Source organism: Phocoena sinus, chromosome 4, assembly GCF_008692025.1.
Source record: "Phocoena sinus isolate mPhoSin1 chromosome 4, mPhoSin1.pri, whole genome shotgun sequence".
Classification (NCBI taxonomy): Eukaryota; Metazoa; Chordata; class Mammalia; order Artiodactyla; family Phocoenidae; genus Phocoena; species Phocoena sinus.
The window spans coordinates 108,855,509-108,879,501 of record NC_045766.1 but is presented as its reverse complement, the minus strand read 5'-3'; positions in this window follow the sequence as shown (position 1 = coordinate 108,879,501).

The following is a 23,993-nucleotide window of genomic DNA, read 5'->3' as shown; positions in this document are numbered from 1 at the left end:
TTCTAAGCAGGAAATCATATATTAAGAAACAACAAAAATTCCAAATAAACACCCTAAGTCTATGCCTTAAAAACCTAGAAGAAAACCAATAAACTTATCCCAAATTTATCAGAAGGAAGGAAATAAAGATTTAAGCAGAAACAAATAAAATAGAGAATAAGAAAACAATAGAAATAGTAACCAAACTGAACTGGTTCTTTGAAAAGGTAAACAAAATTGACAAACTATTACCTAGACTAACCAAGAAAAGAAGAGAAAGGATGTAATTCAAATTATAAAAGTAAAAAAGACATTTCTATTCATACCACAGAAATACTAAGATTCATAACTGACTGCTAAGAACAACTAAATGCCAAAAAACTTGACAACCTAGAAGTAATGGAAAAAGTCTTAGAAACATATAACCTACCAAGATTGACTCAGAAAGAAATGGAAAATTTGAAAAAACTAATTACTAATGAGTATATTGAATCAGTAATAAAAAATCTCCCAATGAAGAAAAGCTCCAGACCAGATGACTTCACTGGTGAATTTTACCAGTGAAAGTTTTAAAGGAGAATTAAGCCCAATACTTCCAAAATTCTTCAAAAAAATTGAAGAGGAGGGAACATTCCCAAACTCATTTTACAAAGCCAGCATTACCCTGATGCCAAAGTCAGAAAAGAACAATACCAGAAAAGAAAGCTCCAGGTTGATGTCCGCAATGAATATAGATGCAAAAATTCTCAATAAAGTACTAGAAAACCAAATCTAGCAAGACATTAGAAAGACCATTCACCATTATCAATTGGAATTTATCCCTGGGCTGCAAGGATCCTTCAACATACACAAATCAATCAATGTGATATATCACATTAATAATATGAAAGAAAAAATCACATGAAGAGATCAATAGATGTAGAAAAAGTATCTGACAAAACTCAACATCTGTTTATGATAAAAGCTCTGAACAAATTAAGGCATAGAAGGAATGTACTTCAATAAAATAAAGGTCATATATGACAAGCCCACAGCTAACATCATACTCAATGGTGAAAGGTTGGAAGCTTATCCTCTAAGACCAGGAGCAAGAAAATGGTGTCCACTCTCACCACTTACTGGAAGTTCTAGCTAGAGAAGTGAGGCCAAAAAATTAAAAATAAAATAACTTTTAAAAAGTCATCAGAATTCAAAAGGAAAAATAAAATTGTCTATATTTGCATATGACATGAATTTATACATAGAAAATGCTAAAGACTCCACAAAAAACTGTTAGGTCCAATCAGCAAATTCAGTAAAGTTGCATGACACAAAATTAACATACAAAAACCAGTAGTGTTTCTATATACCAGCAATGAATTACTCATAAATAAAAATTATGCCACTTGCAATATTAAGAATATATTAAAAATAAATGTCATTATCAAAACCAAAAATATTTAGGAATAAATTTAACCAAGGAGGCTAAAAATCTTTACTGTGAAAACTATCAGAAATTGATGAAAAAATATCAAAGAAAACACAAGCAAAATTGGAAAAGTATCCAGTGTTCATAGATTGGAAGAATTAATATTGTTAAAATGTCAATGCTACCAAAAACCATCTATAGATTCAGTGCACTCCCTATCAAGATAGAAATGGCATTTTGTATAGAAGTACAAAAAATTCTAAAATTTATATGCGATCACAAAAGACCTTGAATAGCTGAAGAAATCCTGAGAGAAAAGAATACATCATACATCACACTTCCTCATTTAAATCTATATAATAGCTATATCAAACTACAGTAATAAAAACTGTGCAATATTGGCATAAAAGCAGACAGATAAACCAACTGGACAGAACTGAGAGCTGAGAAATAAACCCAAGCATATACAGTGAACTAATTTTTGACAAGGGAGCCAAGAATAATCAATATAGGAAAGACGGTATCTTTAATTCATGGTGCTGGGAAAATTGGATATTAACATGTAAAAAAATAAAACAAGACCACTATCTTACACCACTCACAAAAATTAATTTGAAATAAATTAAGGACTTAAATGTAAGACTGGAAACCATAAAACTGTTAGAAGAAAACAGAAAAATTACTCCTTGATATGAGCCTTGGCAATGATTTTTTGGATATGACACTTAAAGCACAAGCAACAAAATAAAAAATAAACAAGTGGTACTATATCAAACTAAAAAAAGTCTGCACAGAAAAAAAATTAAAGTAAAAATGCAACCTATAGAATGGAAAAATATTTTCAAACCATATATCTGTTAAGGGGTTAATATACAAAATATAAAGAAAAAATAGCAACAAAAACAAATAATCCAATTAAAAAATAAGCAAAGAGCTAAATGGACAGTTTTTTAAAGAAAGGTACACAAATGGCCAGCAGGTGCATGAAAAGAAATTCATCACTAATCATAAGGGAAATGCAAATCAAAACCACAAGATATCACTTCATGCCTCTTAGAATGGCCATCATCAAAGAGTCAAGAGATAAGACATGCTGGCAATGATATGGAGAAAAGGGAACACTTGTGCACTGTTGGTGGGATTATAATTGGTACAATCACTATGGAAAATAATATAGAAGATTCTCAAAACTTTAAAAGTAGAACTATCATATGATCCAGCAATCCCATTTCTGGAAAAATCATTCAAAGAAAAGAAAATGCATTGTCCTAAGTGAAGTAAGTCATACAGAGAAAGACATAAACTACATAATCTCACTTATATGTGTAATCTAAAAAAAACAACAAAGAAAAACCCAAACTCATAGAAAAAAAATTATATTTGTGATTACTAGAGGTGTGAGAGTGGAGGTTGGTGGAACTGAAGGAAGGAATAAAAAGGTACAAAATACCAGTTATAAGATAAATAAATACTGAGGCTATAATGTACAACATCATGACTATAGTTAATGCTTCTGTATATTTGAAATTTGCTGAAAGAATAAATCCTAAAATTCTCATCATAAGGAAAACATTTTTTTTGTTAACTATATGAGTGGATGGCTGTTAACTAAACATTGTTGTAATCATTTTATAACATATATGTTTCAAATCATTATGCTGTACACCTCATCTTTATAAAGTGCTGTATATCTATTATATCTCAAGAAAATTAAAATAAAAAACTTACTTTATTTCATTTTTTTCTATAAATTTTACAGTATCTCGGAGTAAATTATATGAAGATTAATGAATGTCAATTGACATTTATACATAGAAATTTTATGGAAGATGAGAAGGAAATGGAGATTTTACGAAATTTATTTTCTATCATATGGTCATCAATTGTACTTATGTGTCCTCTGAAAAACACAAACCCCTAAAAACCCATCTCAGTAATGTTTCTCACTAGGAAGACTACTAACATTCTGGTGAACCAAATATTTACTTATTAAACACAATAATTCTCCTTGATTTTCATGACTATCAAAAATGCCCATACATATTTTCAAATGCCCTTGGAGTGGGGCTTAGAGATAAAGGGACAGTATGAGAATAAAAGCAATAGATTGAAGTATACAGCCATGACCAGCCTAGCAGAAGAAATACAGGCCTGTTTTCTCATGGATAAATCATATCTTTCTCTATTGACTAATCAGTTGCATGTACGTTTAACCCTTGCAAACCTTTCTGGAAGGAATAAGGAAGAAGCAAGTTTCTACAATGGTAATAAATTCATGTTTCCATTACAGCACCTGTGAAAATCAGAGACTGGTTTTAGACCTCCCAAATATCCCCAAAGTGAATATGCTCTTGTGGAGATCAGGCAACAAAGCTGTCAGTAAATGTTGCAAGGCCTTTAAATGTACGAAAGAGCTAGGGAGTTGGAAGATATGGGAGTAAAATTTCTTCTCTTTTGCCCTTATACATCTTAGACGACCTTGCATTTCTAAGAACTGCAAGTGAACATTGTGGGAGTTGACAAGAAAGCATCTAAGAGTAACATTTCAAACTTGCTTTCTGAAAAGAACTTGAGACCCATTTCTCCCTGAATGGAAAGAAAGAGACTTGGTCTCCGAAAAGCAATAAATTGTTAAAAATGTCATTTCCATGATACAGTAGGATTCTAAGGCCTTCAAAAGCTGGCGTTATATTTTGTGTTGGGTTTAAATAACAGAACTTCTTATCTTTATCTTCCTTTCAAGAACCACATCCCCCTACCTCCCCAGAAATGCATGATAAAGAAATGTGTGGAATAGAAATGTTACATTGTGAAAGGGGAACTAGAGAAATCTCACTTTACCATTTTAAGTTCCTTGTATATTTCTTATGCAATACAAGTATTCAAACTAATTGATAAAAACTGTAACATACGAAGCATTTTCATAACTTAGCTTTTCTAAAAGAACAGTGATTTAGGAGCCAACTTTTTAAATTGTGGCCATCCTTAGATTAGTGGTAATTATTGATTTAATGTTGTTTGTTTAATTACACTGTTTTCTAAAAAATATCTTATGTATTTTTTTAAGCAAAATTGAGAGAAAATTACATATAGTGATTTCCCATATATTCCCTGTCCCACACATTAATAGCCTCCCCTAGTATCAACAAACTACCATGAGGTGGTATATTTGTTACCACTGATGAACCTACATTGACACGACAAAATTACCTGAAGTCCATAGTTTACATTTCTGGTTCACTGTTTGTGTTGTACATTTTATGGTTCTATGGGTTTGAATAAATCTATGACATGTATCTATCATTATGGTGTCATATATTGTATCTTTACTGCTCTAAACATCTTCTGCTTCTGTCTATTCATTCCTTACCCCCTAAGCCCTGTCAACTACTGATTTTTTAACTGTCTCCACAGTTTTGCCTTTTCCAGAATGTTGTATAGTTGGAATTATAAAGAATGTATTCTTTTCAGACTAGCTTTTTTCACTAAGCTTTATGGATTTAAGATTCCTACATGTCTTCTCATGGTTTGATTGCTCATTTATTTTTAGTGAATAATATCATATTATTTGAATGTACTACAGTTTATCCATTTACCTACTGAAGGACATCTTTGTTGCTTCCAACTTTTAGCATTATGAATAAAGCTGATATACATATCCAGGTACATGTTTCTGTGTAAACATAAGTTTTTCAATTCCTTTGGGTAATAGCCAAAAATGTCACTGCTGGATTCTATGATAATTTTATGTTTAGTTTTATAAGTAACCAGCAGACTGTCTTCTAAAGTTGCTACACCATTTTGCTTTCATGCCAGAAATGTGTAAGAGTTTCTGTTGCTCTACATCTTACCAGCATTTAGTATTGTCAGTGTTCTAGATTTGGGCTATTCTAAGAGGTGTATAGTGGTATCCCATTGTTGTTTTCATTTGCCTTTCTCTGATGACATATGATGTGGAGCATCTTTTCATATGCTTATGTGCCATTTGTATATCCTCTTCAGTGAGGTATCTGTTAAGGTCTTAGGCCCAGTTTTAATCACATTGTATGTCTTTATTGTTGAGATAAAAAGATTTTTGTGTATTTTGAATTAACAGTCCTTTATCACATGTGTCTTTTTCAACATTTTCTCCTAGTCTGTGGTTTGTCTTGTTCTCTTGACATTGTATTTTGTAGAGCATAAAGTTCTAATTTTAGTGAAGTCCATATTGTCATTTATTTCATGAACCATTCTTTTGGTATTGTATCTAAAAAAGTCACCACCACACCCAAGGTTGTCTAGTTTTTCTCTCTTATTGTCTTCTAGGAGTTTACTAGCTTTGCATTTTACATTTAGATCTGTGATCCATTTTACTTATAAGATTTGTGTCTAGATTTATATTTTAGCATGTGGATGCCTAGTTGTTCTAGCACCTTTTGTTGAAGAGACTATCCTTGCTCCACTGTATTGCCTTTGCTTTGTCAAAGATCAGTGAATTTCATTTATATGGGTCTATTTCTAGGCTTTCGATTCTGTCCCATTACTTTTGTCTATTCTTTCAGTATCACTATTTTGATTACTGTAGCTTTATAATAAGTCTTGAAGTCAGGTAGTATCACTCCTCCTACTTTGTTCTTCCCTTCAATACTTTTTCAGTTATACTGGATCTTTTGTCTCTGTATAAACTTTAGAACTGAGTTTGTGGATATACCAAAATAACTTGCTGGAATTTTGATTGCGATTACATTGAATCTATACATGAATTTTGGAAGAAATGACATCTTTACAATATTGAGATTTCCTGTCCATAAATATGGGACATTATTATTTTTGTCCTTGTTCATCAGACTTTTGTAGCTTTTTTCATATTTATCTTACACATATTTTATTAGATTTATATATGTTTTTCATTTTGAGGGCATGCTAATGTAAATGGTATTGTTTTTTCTTTAATTTCAAATTCCACTTGCTTGCTGCTTTACAGTAAAGCAATTGACTTTTGTATATTAATTTCATATCCCGCAACCTTACTATAATTGCTTGTAGCTCAAGGAGATTTTTGGTCTATTCTGTCGGACTTTCTACATAGATGATCATGTCATTTGTAAATAAGACAATTTTATTTCTTTCTTCTCATCTGTTTATCTATTATTTCCTTTCATTGTCTAATTGCATTACCTAGAACTTCCAGTATGATGTTGAGAAACAATGGTGTGAAGGAACATCTTCATTTTGTAACTGATTTTAGTGGGAAAACTTCAAGTTTTTCACCATTAATTATGATGTAAACACTAGGATTTTTATAGATATTCTACATTAAATCGAGGCAGTTCCCCTTTATTCCTACTTTGCTGATAATTTTTATCATGAATGAGTGTTGAATTTTGTCAAATGTCAAATGCTTTTTTGCATCAATAAATATGAACATTATTTTTTTTTTCCTTTAGCCTGTTGTGATGCATTACATTGATTTTTGAATACTGAACAAGCCTTGCATACCTGGACTAAATCCCAGGTGTTTATGGTATATAATTGTTTTGTATATTGTAGGATTTGATTTGTTATTATTTTATCGAGAGTTTTTTGTATCTGTGTTCATGAGAGATACTGGTCTGTAGTTTGTTTTGTTTCCTTTTAATATCTTTGTCTGGTTCCATTAGTGTAATGATGTCCTCATAGAATCAATTAGGAAGTACCCCTGTTTTTTATCTTCTGAAAGAGATTGTAGAGAATTGGTATAATTTCCTCCTTAAATGTTTGGTAGAATTCCCTAGTTTACCCACCTGAGGCTGTTTTTTGGTTTTGGAAGGTAATTAATTATTGATTAAATTTTAAATAGATACAGTCCTATTTAGTTGTCTAATTGTTGCTGTGTGAACTTTGGCAAATTGTGTCTTTCAAGAAATTGAGTCATTTCATCTAGGTTATTAAATTTGTGGGCTTAGATTAGTTCATAGTGTTCCTTGATTATTGTTTTAATGTCCATAGGATCTGCAGCAGTTTCCCCTCTTTCCTTTCTGATATTACTATCATGGTTCCTCTCTCTCTCTTCTTCTTAGTTAGCCTGTCTAGAGACATAATTTTATTTATCTTTATTTTTATTTTATATTGAGGTGTAGATGATTTATAATGTTGTGTTAGTTTCAGGTGTACAGTAAAATGGTTCAGTTAGACATATACATATATCCATTCTTTTTCAGATTCTTTTCTCCTATAGATTATTACAGAATATTAAGTAGAGTTCCCTCTGCTATACAGTAGGTCCTTGTTGATTATCTGTTTTATACATAGTAGTGTGCATAGATTAATCCCAAACTCCTAATTTATCCCTACCTCCCAACTTTCCCCTTTGGTAACCACAAAGTTGTTTTGAAGTCTGTGAGTCTGTTTTGTAAATAAGTTCATTTGCAACACCTTTTTAGATTCCACATATAAGTGATATCATATGATATTTGTCTTTCTCTGTCTGACTTATTTCACTTAGTATGATAATCTCTAGGTACATCCATGTTACTGCAAATGGCATTATTTCATTCTTTTTGATGGCCGAGTAATATTCCATTGCATATAGGTACCACACCTTCTTTATCCATTCTTCTGTCACTCTTTTAAATGATGTAATCTCTTAAAGAACAAACTTTTTGTTTTACTTTCTATATTGATTTGCTAGTTTCAATTTGATTGATTTCTGTTCTAATTCTTATTTATTTTCTTCTACTTACTTGGATTTAATTTGCTCTTGTTCTTCCTGTTTCCTAATATGGAAAAAATGATTTTAGATCTTTCTCCTTTTCTAACTTATGCATATAATGCTATAAATGTACCTGTAATCAGTGCTCTTCATTAATTTCACATACTTTGATAAATTGTGTTTTTATTTTAATTTAGTTCAAACAATTTTTTTTATTTCTCTTATCTTCTTTGATCTATATATTGTTTAGATGTGTGTCATTTACTCTGCATGTATGTTGGAATTTTCCATTTATCTTTCTTTGATTTATAGTTTAATTTCATTGTGGTCTGAGAGCAAACATCAGGTGATTTCTATTATTTTCGGTTTGTTAAGGTGAGTTTTATAGCTCATAATGTGATCCATCTTTGTGAGTGTTTCATGTGAACTTCAGAAAAATTTGTATTCTGCTGTATTGGATGAAGTAGTCTATAGATGTCAATTATCTCCAGTTGATTGATGGTGTTGTTGAAGTCAAATATGTCCTTCCTGAATTTCTCCTGTTGTATATTTGTCCACTTCTGGTACAGGAGTGTTTAAGCCTCCAACTATGATAGTGAATCTATTTATCTTTGCAGTTCTGTTAGTTCCCATCTCCTTTAGTTAATGTTCTATTGTTAGGCAAATATCCTTTTCATTGTTATGTTTTTGGATAACTGATCTCTTTATAGTTATGTAATACACTTCATTATTCCTGATAACTTTCCTTCCTTTGAAGTCGGTTCAATCTGAAATTAATAGAGCTATTCTTTCTTTCTTTGGATGAGTCTTGGTACAGTATTGATTAGTATTAATACAGTATATTTTCCTCCATCCATTCACTTTTTTTTTTTTTTTTTTTTTTTTTTTTGTGGTACGTGGGCCTCTTCCATTGTGGAGCACAGGCTCCGGACGTGCAGGCTCAGAGGCCATGGGTCACGGGCCCAGCCACTCCGCAGCATGTGGGATCTTCCCAGACTGGGGCACAAACCCCTCTCCCCTGCATCGGCAGGTGGACTCTCAACCACTGCACCACCAGGGAAGCCCCATCCATTCACTTTTAATCTACATATCTTTATATTTAAAATGGGTTTCTTAAAGACAAAATATATTTCAGTACTTTTTTTGACAAACTCTGACAATCTCTATCTTTTAATTGGTACATTTAGACCATTGACATTCAAAGTGATTACTGAAATAACTTGATTAATATCTACATTTCTTAACATTTTCTTTTTGTGTCTTTAGTCTTTGTTCCTATTTTGCCTTCCACTCGTTTTCTGCCTTTTGTGATTTTAACTGAGCATTTTATATAGCTCAAATTTCTCTCTTTTTATAGCATAGCAGTTTAGTTCTTTAAAAAAAAATAGTGGTTTTCCGAGGGTTATTAACATACACTTATATGTAATCAAAATTCACTTCCCATAACCCTACACTTCTTTGTGGGTAGTGAGAGTACCTTATAATAACAAAATAATTCTAATTCCTCCTTTCCATCCCTTGTATCATTGTCACCACCATTTCATTTATATATAAGCATACATAAGTGCATATATATATCAATAATTATATATACCACATATATAATATATATAATTGTATGTATAATACATAAAATATATACATAAGCTACATAATCAAATACATGATTGGTATTATTATTTGTCCTAAGTCTTACCTATTCAATTTATTAATTTATTAAGAGTAAGAATAATAAAGGTAATCTTCACTAATTCTTTCTTTAATGCTTTGCATATATATACATATACATATATATATATATATATATATATATCCAGGTTTTTGAACTATATTATTTTCCTTCTATTTAAAGAACTTCTTTTAACATTTCTTGCAAGGCACATCTACTGGTAACAAACTCCCTCATTTTTTGTTTGTCTGAAAAAGTCTTTATTTCTCCTTTACTTTTGAAGATAATTTTGCTTTTTACAGAACTTTTAGGTTCATGGTTCTCTTTTCTGTCAATACTTATAATATTTCACTCCACTCTCTGTTTTGAATATTTTCTGAGAAGTTGGAAACAATTCTTATCTTGTTCTTCTATAGGTAGGGTGTTTTTTCCCCCCTTTTTTCAGGAATTTTCCTGTATTTTTGGTTTTCTGTAGTTTGAAAATAATATTCCTAGATGTAGTTTTCTGGACATTTATTAAATTTGGTTTCTCTGAGCTTCCTAGATCTGTGGTTTGGGGTCTGACATAAATTTGGGGAAATTATTAGCCAATATTTTTTCAAACACCATATCTGTTCTTTTCTCTCCACCTGATATTCTCATTAAGTGTATGTTACATCTTTTATAGTTGTCCCACAATCCTTAGACATCCTTTTCTGTTTTTATTTTTTGTTCTCTTTGCCTTTCAGTTTTCAAGGATTTTATTGGTATATTCTCTAGTTCAGAAATTCTTTCCCCATCCTTTTCCAGTCCACTAATAAGCAAGTAAAAGACATTCTTAATTTCTGCTACAGTGTTTTTGACCTCTAATATTTCTCTTTTGTTCTTTTTTTTAGGATTTCCATGTCTCTGCTTACAATGACCATCTGTTTTTACATGCTGTGTACCTTCTTCATTAGCATCCTTAGCATATTAATTATAGCTGTTTTAAACTCACAGTTTACTAATTCCAATATCTCTGCCATATCTGGTTTTGGTGCCTGCTCTTTGTCTCCAAAAGTAGTACCAAATTTATTTTAGTAAGCCTTGTAAGTTTTTCTTCATAATGAGACATAACTTACCAGGTAAAAGAAACTGCTATAAATAGGCCTTTAGTAAAGTGATGGTGAGGTATGGGGTAAGGGAAAGTTTTCTGTAGTACTATTATTTTATCTGCCTTTTAGTGAGCTTATGTCTCTGAACTGTGAGCATTGCAATATATATATATTCTTTCTCCATAGGTTGGACAGGATGGTTAGAGTGACTGGAGATAGGTATTTCCCTTTCCCCAGATCACTTTGGCTCTGATAATATCCCAGCAAGTTAGACTGTGGTTAAGTAGTTTCCCCTGAAATCAGTCCTTGTTAAGAACAGGGTTTTTTTGTATTTCTTAAAAAAGTCTTTTAACATCTTCATTAGAGTATAATTGCTTTAAAATTGTGTGTTAGTTTCTGCTTTATAAAAAAGTGAATCAGTTATACATATACATATGTTCTCATAACTCTTCCCTCTTGCATGTCCCTCCCTCTCACCAGCCCTATCCCACCCCTCTAGGTGGTCACAAAGCACTGAGCTGATCTCCCTGTGCTATGCGGCTGCTTCCCACTACCTATCTATTTTACATTTGGTAGTGTATATATGTCCATGTCACTCTCTCACTTTGTCACAGCTTACCCTTCCCTCTCCCCATATCCTCAAGTCCATTCTCTAGTAGGTCGGTGTCTTTGTTCCTGTCTTACCCCTAGGTTCTTCATGACATTTTTTTCCCTTAGATTCCATATATATGTCTTAGCATACGGTATTTGTCTTTCTCTTTCTGACTTACTTCACTCTGTATGACAGACTCTAGGTCCATCCACCTCACTACAAATAACAATTTCGTTTCTTTTTATGGTTGAGTAATATTCCATTGTATATATTTGCCACATATTCTTTATCCATTCATCCGATGATGGAAACTTAGGTTGCTTCCATGTCCTGGCTATTGTAAATAGAGCTGCAATGAACATTTTGGTGCACAACTCTTTTTGAATTATGGTTTTCTCAGGGTATATGCCCAGTAGTGGGATTGCTGGGTCATATGGTAGTTCTATTTGTAGTTTTCTAAGGAACCTCCATACTGTTCTCCATAGTGGCTGTATCAATTTACATTCCCACCAACAGTGCAAGAGGGTTCCCTTTTCTCCACACCCTCTCCAGCATTTATTGTTTCTAGATTTTTTGATGATGGCCATTCTGACTGGTGTGAGATGATATCTCATTGTAGTTTTGATTTGCATTTCTCTAATGATTAATGATGTTGAGCATTCTTTCGTGTGTTTGTTGACAGTCCGTATATCTTCTTTGGAGAAATGTCTGTTTAGGTCTTCTGCCCATTTTTGGATTGGGTTGTTTTATTGTTATTGAGCTGCTTGTAAATTTTGGAGATTAATCCTTTGTCAGTTGCTTCATTTGTAAATATTTTCTCCCATTCTGAAGGCTGTCTTTTGGTCTTGTTTATGGTTTCCTTTGCTATGCAGAAGCTTTTAGATTTCATTAGGTCTCATTTGTTTATTTTTATTTCCATTTCTCTAGGAGGTGGGTCAAAAAGGATCTTGCTGTGATTTATGTCATAGAGTGTTCTGCCTATTTTCCTCTAAGAGTTTGATAGTTTCTGGCCTTACATTTAGGTCTTTAATCCATTTTGAGCTTATTTTTGTGTATGGTGTTAGGGAGTGTTCTAATCTCATACTTTTATATGTACCTGTCCAGTTTTCTTTGCTCTCCCCTGACAGAAGCCGGAGGGGATTTTTCTCTGATATTTATTGTGGGAAACTGGCAGACCTCCTGTACCTCTCTTACAATATTGTGGGAGCCACCTTATGACTGGGTCTTTCTCAAGTTTTAACTCTTACACTGTTTACACCGAATTTCTAGCAATTGGTAAATTACAGTTCATGGTTTCCTACCCAAGCACTTGCTCCCATAGAAGTTTCTGTTTATGATTTTCTACTCAGGTAAGCAGTGACTCCCTATATTCTGTCTTTCCAATCTTGGAGAAGCAGTTTGCCCTGTGTCCTCCCCTCTCTTATAGATCAAAGAAGAGTTATTTTTTTTTAATCTGTTCAATTTTTTACTTGTTTAACGATGTCTTAATGATTTCTAAGCTCCTTCCATGTGGAAATGGAAACTGGCACAAACACTTTTGGGTTTTAATTTGGTATTATTTTGCATATAGAGGAAAAAATCAGATAATTATAAATGAAAAACTATGCCTCTTACTATTAATTTATGAAAATCTTAACATTCTGGTTTTTTTTTTGTTTTTTTTTTACTTTGTATATTTTGTTTGGTTTGATTTTTTTAAAAAATAAAGATGCAGTTTCATTCTTGGCAATCACATAAAATACAGTCATTGTAGTAAACTGCAAGAAATCATTATCTAGGATAATCTAAAATAAATCTTGCAGACCAAGGTCTTTCTGAAGTAGATGCAATATATCCTGAGAGCAGGATCAAATTACATTCTTTCTGGCTCAGGACAGAGAGTTCACTATTAAATAGGGGACTAGATCACCTAATAATGTTGTTGGCTACACATCAAGATATGTGTGACTACTGGGTTGGCTAGATATTTTTGTCTCATTCATGTGAAAGCAGCATAATTACTAAGATTTTTTTTTTTTTTACCAATTCTGCATACCTTAATCATCAATGGAAAATACTTCTTACATATATAATGCTGAAATAAAAGCCTTTAGAAGATATAACAATAACAGTATTTGAAGAACTTGTAATGCTAACTAACCAGCGAGTAGGTGTATGTCACTGTTTAAACAATTTATCCTGTGCTACTTTAATGTGGTTATTATACAGACAATATGGCCATTTCCACATCATGCATCTTTATACAGTAAATTGCTATTGATAGGAAATCTCAAGTAAAAATTTAGTAGATAGTTCTAAATTGCTTTGCAAAGTATTTTCATGCCTACACTAAGAGAATGAGACTTTCTCCTTCTCTAGAAATGTTTCCTTATTGACATTTTCATTATAATTTTTAGATTCTAGGTGAGGGTGAACAACAATTTTTGTGTTTTCTCTTCTAAATTCATCTTTTGTAAATACATTTCTTTGTCACATTCATTTTTGTAGTCCTTTACACATTGATTTGTAAAAGTTATTATATACTCTGGACACCAAATGACTGAATAATTTGGAAATATCTCCTTGTAACTACCTTTACACTTAGGTCATATTCTTTATTGTATTGAATATTAATTTCAATAAAGCCAATTTACCAATATTTTGCTTTCTGATGTACAGTTTCAAAGTTATTTAGTCAATCCTACAATACACCAAGGTTATGGTATTATTGTATAATATTTCTTTGTAAATATTTAATTATTTTGTTTAATACATTTAAGTTTTTTTTATTTTTATAGATGATGTAATGCAGAGGTCTACTATTAATTTTATTAAATGACAATAACTAAATGACCCAGGACTATTTGTGAAGAGTTAGTCCTTTAATCATTGATTTGTAAATAGTTGGCAAATACCAAGTTTCAATTTATCTGTGTATCTGCTTCAATTAATCTATTATTCCTGAGAAAAAAAATTTAATGTCAATAAAATTGACTTTCCCTTTAACTTTCTTGAAGTTAACTGTGTTCCACAATTCTGAATTTCACAGAATTTTTTAAGGAAATACTGTAAGTATACTCTGTATTACACTGTATCCCCAGTATGGTCAAGGGCAACACTTTGTATGAGATTAATTAAAATTTATGTAACAAAAAATATTCATATTACATGACATAAGTAATAACCCTAAATATGCTCACATCATTTCATGTCAGATTTTTCACCTAATTTGTTCAGGTCAGGTCAGATTTTTTTCTATAACATTAGTTATGAAAAACTTTAAAATTCTGAAAAATTTTAATGGGTATATTAATAGGATTAATTTTACAGAAGATATGCAAGACCTCTATATTGTAAGTGACAAAACATTGTTAATGGAAGTTAACATATATCTACATAAATGGAGATATATCCTGTATTTATGGATTAGAAGATTCAATATTTCTAAGTTGTATTATTCCCAGTTTTATTAATAGATTCAAAGAAGTTTAAATTATAATCCTAGCGGGCATGCCAAAGACCTATATAAAGTTTTTCTAAAATTTATATAGAAAAAGGATTTATAATATTAAAAAGTAAATTGAAGTTCCAATTGAAATACCTTAGTTTTAGACAAACTTTTAACTTAGGATAATCAAGACAGTAGCATTGACATGAGAATAGCCATATAAGATCAATGAAATGAATTCAGAAATAAAGCAAAACTTATTTGGCAAATTAATGTTTGAAATTAGCAGCATAATTCAAAGGACTAAATATAGATTTTTTTAAACACAAGGTGCTTGAACAACTGGATATCTAAATTTTCTTTTTTTTAATAATGCTGAAATTTACATCATATGGTATAGACCTAAATATAAAGGACTAAATTATAATAATTCTATAAGAAAAGAGGGGAAACATTTGTTACCTTGCAATAGACAAAGATTAATTGAAGAAGGCACAAAAGCATGGCTTATAAAATTAAAAGTTATATAAAGTACTTCATCAAAATTAACAACTCTTTTCCTCTTCCAAAGATACAAATAAGGAAATGAAAATATAAATAAAAAATAAGAAAAATATTTGGAATTCATAATCTGAGGAAAGGTTTGTATGCAGCATTTACAAAGGTCTTTTAAAATTCAGAAAGAAAGGAAAAACAAAATCATTTAAAAATGGGAAAAATTGACCTGACACTTCAAAGATATATGAATGGACAGTAAGCACATTAAGTTGCAAGATTATTAATGATTAAGAAAATGGGAATCTAAATCATAATGAGATATACCATGACATTCATACCAGAATGGCTAAAATTAAGAAGACTGAAATAACATGTGTTGGTAAGTATGTGGTACAACTGAAGTTCTCAGAGATAGTTGATAGGCATAAAAAATGCTACAATCACTTTAGAAAACCAGGTCACCAGTATTTTTTAAAGTAAAACATAAAGAGCAATCCAAATCATAAGTATTTAACCATGAGAAATAAACTGTATGCTACATCGGAAGGTGTTATTCATACCATTGCATAAAAATATTAAAATGCCTAGGAGTAAACCCTTGTAAGGAGGCCAAAGACCTGTACTCCAAAAACTATCAGATGCATATGAAAGAAACTGAAAATGATATAAAATGGATGGAAAGATATACCATGTTCTTCGATTGGAAGAATCAACATTGTTAAAATGAACATACTACCCAAGGCAATCTACAGATTCAATGCAATCTTTATCAAATTACCAATGACATTTTTCACAGAACTAGAACAAAAAAGAATTTTAATTTGTATGGAAACACAAAAGACACTGGATAGCCAAAGCAAACCTGAGAAAGAAGAATGGAGATGAAGGAATCAAACTCCCTGACTTCAGTCTACACTACAAATCCACAGTCATCAAAACATTATGATACCAGTGCAAAACCAGACGTACATCATTGGAACAGGATAGAAGGCACAGATATAAACCCTCACATTTATGGTCAGTTAATCTACAAAAAAAGAGGCAAGAATATACAATGGACAGAAGAGTCTCTTCAATAAGTGGTGCTGGGAAAACTGGACAGCTACATGTAAAAGAATGAAATTAGAAATTTCTCTAACACCATATATAAAAATAAACTCACAATGGATTAAAGCCCTGAATGTAATACTGGATACTATAAAACTCTTAGAGGGAAACACAGGCAGAAAACTCTTGAACATAAATTGCAGCAATACTTTTTTGGATCCATCTCCTAGAATAATGGAAATAAAACCAAAAATAAACAAGTGAGACCTAATTAAACTTAAAATATTTTACAAAGCAAAGGAAAATATAAACAACATGAAAAGACAGTCTGTGGAATGGAAGAAAATATTTGCAAATGATGTCACCAACAATAGATTAATTTCCAAACTGTACAAAACAGCTCATACAAAATAATTTAAAAAACAACCTTAATAACAGCTTAATAACAACAATAACCAAAAAAAAAAAAAATAATAAAACCCCAATCCAATCAAAAAATGGGCAGACGATCTAAATAGACATTTCCCCATAGAAGGCATACAGGTAGCCAACAGGCACAGAAAAAGATGCTCAACATCATTAATAGAGAAATGCAAATCAAAACTACAATGAGGTATCACTTCACACCAGTCAGAATGGCCATCATCAAAAAGTCTACAAATAATAAATGTTGGAATGGGTGTGGAAAATGATGGAAAGGAATCCTTATACACTGTTGGCAGGAATGTAAATTGATACAGCCACTGTGGAGAACAATATGGAGGTTCATTAAGAAACTAAAAATAGAGTTACCATATGATCCTGCAATCCACTTCTGTGCGTATATCTGGAGAAAACTCTAATTTGAAAAGATACATGTGTTTCATTTTTCATAGCAGTTCTATTTACAATAGCCAAGACATGGAAGCAACCAAAATGTCCATGGACAGATGAGTGGATAAAGAAGATATGCTGGGCTTCCCTGGTGGCGCAATGGTTGAGAGTCTGCCTGCCGATGCAGGGGACACGGGTTCGTGCCCCGGTCTGGGAAGATCCCACATGCCACGGAGCGGCTGGGCCCATGAGCCATGACCGCTGAGCCTGCGTGTCCGGAGCCTGTGCTCTGCAGCGGGAGAGGCCACAGCAGTGAGAGGCCTGCATACCGCAAAAAAAAAAAAAAAAAAAGATATGCTATGTATTTATACAATGAAATATTACTCAGACATAAAAAAGAATGAAATAAAGCCATTTCAGCAATATCGATGGACCTAGATACGTTCATACTAAGTGAAATGTCAGAGAATGACAAATATCATGATATAATTTATATGTGGAATCTAAAAAAAGTACAAATAAACTTAATTACAAAACAGAAATATTCACAGACATAGAAAACAAATATGTGGTTACCAACGGGGACAGTGGTGGGTGCAGGGAGAGGTAAATTAGGAATTTGGGATTAACATATTCACACTACTATATATTCAATGTAAGATAGGTAAACAAGAAGAACCTACTGTGTACCACAGGAATCTCTATGAAGTATCTTGTAATAACCTGTAAGGGAAAAGAATCTGAAAAAGAATATATATATATGTATATGTATATATATATATATATATATATATACACATACATATATATATATAACTGAATCATTTTTCTGTATACCTGAAACTAACAGAACATTGCAAATTAACTACTTCAATTTTTTAAAACGTTTCAAAAAAGGTGTTCATAGCACCTTTGTTCATAATAAACAAAAAGTGGAAACAACTCTAATGTCCATCACCTGGTCAATAGATAATCAAATTATGATCTATCTATAGTCTGGAATACTACTCAGTAATAAAAATGAATAAATTTCTGACAGGTCCAAAAATATGGGCAAATATCACAAACACTGTGTTATATTCAAGGAGTGAAATGCAAAAGTATATATCTTATATGATTCTATTTATTTGAAATTCAATAAAACATAAATTTATAGAAACAGAAAACAGAGCAGTGCTTCCTAGATTTTGGGGAATGGATTGACCCCAAAGCGGCATGAAAAAATACTTTTGGAAGAAGTAAAATATTTATATCTTGATTTTGAGGTCGTTACAAAGTGAGCTATGAATGTCAAATTTCCTAATCTATACACTTAAATGAGTTGAATTTTATTGTCTAACAATTATATCTCAATAAACATGGGATAAAGTCAAATTAAATAAAGTATTTGAAGTGGAATATTAGAAGCAAAGTAAATGGCCATAGTAGGATATAAACAATGCTTAAATGACTGTCTCAGAAAAATTTTCAGTTATCTCAGTATCTAAGGAAAGAATATATTATTAAAATAATCTTGGGCTTCCCTGGTGGTGCAGTGGTTGAGAGTCCACCTGCCGATGCAGGGGACATGGGTTTGTGCCCCGGTCCAGGAAGATCCCTCATGCCGCAGAGTGGCTGGGCCCGTGAGCCATGGCCACTGAGCCTGCACGTCCGGAACCTGTGCTCCACAACGGGAGAGGCCACAACAGTGAGAGGCCCGCATACCACAAAAAACAAAAACAAAATAATCTTAATTACTAAAATCTGATACTGAATACTTTCCCTATACAGTGCACCAAGTAAAATTCTAAGACAGTCGTATCACATGGTTAAAACACATTTATTTCTTGGGGTCTTTCAGAGTATCAGTCAACAACTAGTTTGCTAAATTTGGTATAGAATTAATTTGGCCACTGAATGCTTAATCTAGATTTCAGATAATTTCTTTTCTCATGTGCACTGATCCTTATGGCAATAAATGAAAAAAGGATATTTCACTGTTTGAACACCTCTAATTTAAGGCAACTTAATCAACCCTTTTCATTGAAAGATTCTGGACTACAATTACAGCACTAATGTCTACCTGTCAGTTCTTTTCAGGTCTGGTACCAGAGAGTAATTGCATCTCATGTATTTTCTTGTGGAAATTGCTTCATACCTGGAGGTGATATTTTTTCCTTTAATCATTTCTTCTGTATGATGTAACTGTGAGTCACATAGAGGACTTTTTAGCTACAATATTCCAATATGATTCCTCCCAATCTGGACACCATCCAGTTTAAAAATAATAATAATTTATAAGGATTTAGCAATGCCAAAAGTACATTTAATAGTAAGAAATTCACAGTGTCTTTGCAATGTGACACAATATTTGTACAATGTTCTGATTTTTAAGGTTCATTATAGTCCAGGAAGACTATTTCCAAAATTTTTACAGATAGTACTTTGACACTTAATTTGTCACTTTATGCTTCAAAGACTTCTTGTTGCAAAATAAGTTTTAATAGTTGACTAAAACATTATAATTAAAAAAAATAATATTACCATTAGAGGATTTTAGTAGCTCTACCAAAACATTCATGGGTCTATCATAGAAAATTAAAACCAGTGACAGACATGTATAAACATCATAAAACTTAATTGTGTATTTATATGTTTCAAGTATATTTCAATGTGAGTTAATGATCTAACATATATAATCATTCATCAAATATTTTGAGCTTCAATATTTAAAACTGCCCCCTTATAAAAGTCTTTAGCCTAATTATATTAAATATAATTTTATCCCAATTATCATCTAAAGCAAAATTACCTTTCTCACTTAGTTTCCCTAAAGTTTTAATTATAATATTTTTATCTTTGACTAATGCTGTAAGTTCCTCCAGCTCATCTTATTTCTTCTGTAAATTCCCCCAAAAATGTGTTTGAACAGACCGGTTCAAGATGATGGAGTAGAAGGACGTGTGCTCACTCCCTCTTGTGAGGCACTGGTATCATGACTAATTGCTGAACAATCATCGACAGGAAGACACTGGAACTCACCAAAAAAGATACCCCACATCCAAAGACAAAGGAGAAGCTGCAAAGAGATGGTAGAAGGGATGCAATCACAATAAAATCAAATGCCAAAACCACTGTGTGGGTGACTCACAAACTGGAGAACAATTATACCACAGAAGTCCACCAACTGGAGTGAAGGTTCTGAGGCCCACGTCAGACTTCTCAACCTGGGGGTCTGGCAAAGAGAGGAGGAATTCCCAGAGAATCATACTTTGAAGGCTAGTGGGATTTGATTGGAGAACTTTGACAGGACTGGGGTAAACAACTCTTGGAGGGCACACAAAGTAGTGTGTGGATCAGGACAGAGGGGAAGGAACAGTGACCCCATAGGAGACTGAACCAGACCTACCTGCTAGTGTTGGAGGTTATCCTGCAGAGGCAGGGGGTGGCTGTGGCTCACCATAGGCACAAAGACACTGACAGCAGAAGCTCTGGGAAGTACTCCTTGGCATGAGTCCTCCCTGAGTCTGCCAGTAGCCCCACCAGAGAGCCTGTAGGCTCCAATGCTGGGTCACCTCAAGCCAAACAAACAAGAGGGAGGGAACTCAGCTCCACCCATCACCAGACAAGTGGATTAAACTTTTACTGAGCTCTGTCCACCAGAGCAACACCAAGCTCTACCCACAACAAGTCCCTCCTATCAGGAAGCTTGCAGGAGCTTCTTAGATACCCTCACCTAACAGAGGGCAGACCACAAGTCCCTCCCATCAGGAAGCTTGCAGAAGCTTCTTAGATACCCTCATCTACCAGAGGGCAGACAGCAGAAGCAAGAAGAACTACAATCCAGCAGCCTGTGGAATGAAAACCACATTCACAGAAAGATAGACAAAATGAAAAGGCAGAGGACTATGTATCAGATGAAGGAAAAAGATAAAACCATAGAAAAATAACTAAATGAAGTGGAGAAAGGCAACTTTCCAGAAAAAAGAGTTCAGAATAATGATAGTGAAGATGATTCATGACCTCAGAAAAAGAATGGAGGCAAAGATCGAGAAGATGAAACAAATGTATAACAAACACACAGAAGAATTAAATAACAAACACCTAGAAGAATTAAAGAACAAACAAAGATGAACAATAAAATAACTGAAATTAAAAATATACTAAAATGAATCAATAGCAGAATAACTGAGGCAGAAGAATGGATGAATGACCTCTAAGACAGAATGGAGGAGTTCACTGCTGCAGAACAGAATAAAGAAAAAATAATGAAAAGAAATGAAGACAGCCTAAGAGACATCTAGGGCAACATTAAACACAACAACATTCACCTTATAGGGGTCCCAGAAGGAGAAGAAAGAGAGAAAAGACCGGATAAAATATTTGAAGATATTATAGTCGAAAACTTCCCTATCATAGGAATGGAAATAGCCACACAAGTCCAGGAAGCACAGAGAGTCCCAGGCAGGATAAACCCTAGGAGAAACATGATGAGACACACAGTAATCAAACTGACAAAAATAAAAAATAAAAAAACAAAGACAAATTATTAAAAGTAATAGGGGAAAATGACAAATAACATACAAGGGAACTCCCGTAAGGTTAACAGCTGCTTTCTCAGCAGAAATTCTACAAGCCAGAAGGGAGTGGCACAATATATTTAAAGTGATGAAAAGGAAGAACCTAAACCAAGATTACTCTAACCAGCAAGGAGTTCATTCAGATTCTATGGAGGAATCAAAAACTTTACAGACAAGCAAAAGCTAAGAGAATTCACACCACCAAACCAGCTCTCCAACAATAGCTAAAGGAACTTCTCTAAGTGGGAAACACAAGAGAAAAAAAGGACCTACAGAAACAAACCCAAAACAATTAAGAAAATGGTACTAGGAACATACATATCAATAATTACCTTAAATGTGAATGGATCAAATGCTCCAACCAAAAGACACAGGCTTGATGAATGGATACAAAAACAAGACCCATCTATATGCTGTCTACAAGAGACCCACTTCAGACCTAGGGAAACATACAGACTGAAAGTGACACGATGGAAAAATATTTTCTATGCAAATGGAAATCAAAAGAAAGCTGGAGTAGCAATACTCATATCAGATAAAATAGACTTTAAAATAAAGAATATTGCAAGAGACAAGGAAGAACACTACATAATGATCAAGGGATCAATCCACGAAGAAGATATAACAATTTTAAATACATATGCAGAGAGACCTTCAAGATGGCAGAAAAGTAAGGTGTAGAGATCACCTTCCTCCCCACAAGTACATCAGGAATACGTCTACATGTGGAACAACTCCTACAGAACACCTTCTAAATGCTGGCAGAAGACTTCAGACTTCCCAAAAGGCAAGAAACTCCACACGTCCTTGGGTAGGGCAAAAGAAAAAAGAGAGGCAAATGAATAGGGATAGGACCTGCACCTCAGGGAGGGAGCTGTGAAGGAGGAAAAGTTTGCACACCCTAGGAAGCCCCTTCATTGGTAGAGATGGGAGGTGGCAGGGGGTAAGCTTCAAAGCCGCAGAGGAGAGTGCAACAACAGGGGTGCAGAGGGAAAAGCGGAGAGATTCCCGAACAAAGGATCGGTGCTGACCAGCATTCACTAATCTGAGAGGCTTGTGTGTGCACCTTCCAGTATGGGTGGGGGCTGGGAGTGGAGGCTCGGGCTTCACAAATCATATCCCAGAGAGAGGACTAGGGTTGGCTGTGTGAAGACAGCCTGAAGGGGACTGGTGTGCCTCAGCGAGCCGGGAGGGAGTCTGGGGAATAGTCTGGACCTGCATAAGAGGCAAGAGACAATTATCTCGAGGTGCACGAGAGGATTCAGAGAACTGCCTACACAAGCCCCAGAGAAGGGCGAGAGCCGCTACTATCAGCAGAGACATCAGAGACGGGCATGAAATGCTAAGCCTGCTGCTGCAGCCACCAAGAAGCCTGTGTGCAAGCATAGGTCACTATCCACACCTCCTTTCCTGGGAGCCTGTCACTGCCAGGGTCCCCTGATCCAGGGACAACTTCTCCAGGAGAAACACGCCTCAGGCTGTTGCAATATCATGCTGACCTCTGCTGCTGCAGGCTCGCCCAACATTCCATCCCCCTCCCCACTCCAGGCCTGATTGAGTCAGAGCCCACTAATCAGCTATGACTTTAACCCTGCCCTGTCTGAGTGAAGAACAGACACCCTCAGGCAACCTACATGTAGAGGCAGGGCCAAATCCAAAGCTGAATTCCTGGAGCTCTGTGAACAAAGAAGAGAAAGGAAAATCTCTCCCAGCAGCCTCAGGAGAAGTGGATTAAATCTCAACAATCAACTTGATGTACCCTGCATCTGTGGAATACCTGAATAGACAATCAATCATCCCAAAATTGAGGCAGTGGACTTTGGGAACAATGATATATATATATATATTTTTTTTTTCCTTTTTTCTCTTTTTGGAAGTGTGTATGTTTGTGCTTCTTTGTGTGATTCTGTCGGTATAGCTTTGCTTTTACCATTTTCCTAGTGTTCTATCTTTTTTTTAAGTATAGTTTTAGCACCTGTTATCATTGGTGGATTTGTTTTTTGGTTTGGTTGTGCTCTTCTTTTTTACTTTTCTTTTTAATTTTTTTTTTTGTTTTAAATAATTTATTTTTTTATTTTAGTTATTTTATTTTATTTGTATATTTATTCTCTCTCTCTCTCTCCTTCCTTCCTTCTTTCTTTTTCATTCATTCCTTCCTTCATTCCTTCCTTCCTTCCTTCCTTTCTTTCTTTCCTTCCTTCTTTCCTTCTTTCTCACTGTTCTTCAGAGCCATGTGGCTGACAAGGTCTTGGTGCTCT